Source organism: Etheostoma cragini, chromosome 23 (genome assembly GCF_013103735.1).
Source record: "Etheostoma cragini isolate CJK2018 chromosome 23, CSU_Ecrag_1.0, whole genome shotgun sequence".
NCBI lineage: Eukaryota > Metazoa > Chordata > Actinopteri > Perciformes > Percidae > Etheostoma > Etheostoma cragini.
In genome coordinates, this window is record NC_048429.1 from 420,339 (window position 1) to 423,200 (window position 2,862).

Consider the following 2,862-nt stretch of genomic DNA (forward strand, 5'->3'; position numbering starts at 1 on the left):
CAGTTTTGAGTCATTAATTTAGGAAAAAGAAAAATAATAATAATAATTCCAGTTTGACAGTTTGTGGCTGCTCACCGGGCAGGGAGAGAGGGATAGAGGCCACCGATGAGGATGTTCCTTCGATTCTAATCATTCCAAAATTACCAGCTTTCACCAGGCAAGGAAGGTCGTTGTGGTGGTTATCAAGTTGCATTATGGTAAATGTAGGAGTCAGTGTTTCTGGAGTGTTTTGTTGAAGTTTTCGCCCAAATTTAGAGACAAAAGTCTGGATATTGTAGTCTCTGTTGCACCAATTTGTACCATGCTTTTTCTCTCGTGAATACTCAAACTGTAGGTTTTCGGCACAACTTAGCGTTCTCTTTGCAAATGTATTTTATAGAATTGCATTGTTTAAAAAAATCTTAAAATATTCTCACACAGGGGGATTCACAGGAGGAAACAAAGGAAGCATATGAAGTCATTTTAGGGTAAGATTGACTGTGTAAGGATTCAAATCAAACAAAAAAGAGAAGTTAAAATGCAACAAGAGAATAAAAAAGAGTGCAGTGCAAGATGTGACGACGTAGTCCCTCGCACACTGTGTGCAAGTAAAGCTGCAACGAAGGATTATTTCCATCTTCGATTCACCGCTTGTTCTATAAAATCTCAGAAAATTGTTTAAAAAAAAACATCAGCTTCTCAAAGTCAAAGGTGACGTCTTCAAATGTCTTGTTCAGTCCACGGCTCCCAGATGTTCAGTTCCCTGACGTCACACAGGTCGGACCTTTCTTTCATAAACAAAATAACTCACACTTATTAAGGATTGTTAAAATAGCTTTTAATTATTAGGCTGTTTGTTCACTAGTTTGGGGTTTCTCCCGGTCTAAGCCACTGGGATTTGTTTTCAAAGAACTTTAACCCTCATGTTGTCCTCGAGTCAAATTTTACCCGTTTTTCAGTTTTATTCTCTCAAAAAATGGGCCTTCAAAATAAGAGCTGAAAATGTCAACATCAAAAATGTCAAATAACTTTGGAAAAAGCACCCGCGACATTGAAAAAGTGACAGAAATGTTGGAAAAAGCGACAATAGTGGTGAAAAACAGAGTGGATGGGAAAACTACACGAGGGTTAAGGTGTTTTTTTGGCGTTTTCGCTCCGCTTTGGTCCCAACCGGTTGGTGAGTTAGTAGACGTGGAGCGGTCTGCGGAGACCACGTCTTCAACCAGGTCTGGGTCCACTTTTGGTCCGTCACAGAGGTGGATTCCTTTGTTGACACATGCCCAAACGAACCGCCCCAGCGGGGCAAACCAACTCTGGTTGTATCCAAGCGAACTTAAGGTTGTCGGTGTGAAACCGCCCTCAGACTACCGTTACCGTGGGGGGGCTTAGTCGGAAACGTAGACGTGGTCACATTTCCAGATATTTTCACATCTCCCAGTAGCGTTTAGCACTGACGTAATGTACGACTTTAACCCTTGTGTTGTGGTTTGTGTCAAGGGGACTGGTTGCAAGACGGGTCTCGGGGACCCTGGAGGACCAGATGAGGCTAGTGGGATACGGGTTTGAGTGCAGGAGGGGTCTCGGGACCCTGGAGGACGAGATGAGGCTAGTGGGATACTGGTTTGAGTGCAGGAGGGGTCTCGGGACCCAGAGGCCGAGGCCACGGTAGCAGAAAAATATGATTTAATACAGGACGGGTCTCTTGGACCCCAGAAGATGAGATGAGGCTAGTGGGATGCGGGTTTGAATGCAGGACGGGGCTCGGGGACCCTGTAAGACAAGATAAGGCTAGAGGGATACGGGTTTGAGTGCAGGAGGCGTCTCAGGACCCGAAGGCCACTGTAGCAGAAAAATACGATTGAATCCAGGACGGGTCTCGGGACCAAAGAGGGCAACACAAGGGTTAAGGAATCTGTTTTACAGGATTTTTAAAGTCTCTATTTTGCGATGCTCTACCATGAAAGTGTCGGGCTCTACATCAACGCTAACATCAGGCTACGACTGGCCCCCAGCCGGGAAAAAGACAAGAACAAACATTTTAATGTATACAAGTTGGTAATACCAAAATGTGCAGGTGCAAAAAAACTGCATAGATTATATTACATCAGATTAGATTAGATTAGATTAGATTTTACTTTATTCATCCCACAACAGGGAAATTTCCTCATTACAGCAGCCGCATTTTCTTCAATAACAGCAAAAACACAAAAACACACAAACAACAGATACAGGCAAACAGTAGACAATGATTATAAGGTAGACTGAAAGTAAACAAAATGGCGTCTAATAGGTGATATAAGGTGATAACTAGTAATGACAGACATGTAGATGGAGGCGGGGTGCACGTTGCGTTATTGTGGTGTCTCAGAGTCTCACTGCACCTGGTGATGATGGCAGCAAATCTGCACGTTTGAGAGGCTGAAAACGGCATTTTCCGCCATTACTTTGTGGAAAATCAGTGAAACGATCAACAGATTATTAACCTCGCGTGCTCTGAGTTATCGTTGCAGCTCTAGTTGCAAAGTGTAAAAAAAAGGGTTAAAAATAGGAATCAAGATCGAGCGACTGCGTTGAGAAGAAGAGAGTTGATAACAGTGAAGAAGCACAATTAACCCATCTGACCCCCGACACCTCCCAGGCTTTGTGCAAAAAGACTCAAAAACCAAGCAGCAACGGCGAGGACGAGGGCGGCCGGCGGAGCCTCGGAGGACGCGCCCGTCTTGTCCAGTGCCGACGCCGACGCGTCACCACTGGATTACAGCTGGCTTCCCCGCGGCACATCCAGGGACTTTTCCTGAAAAGCGAATGCTTTCCAGGCACGGCCTCGTGAGAGCCGAACGGGAGGCGTGCCGAGCATTGTGGGGGATTATTGTGTACTTCCTC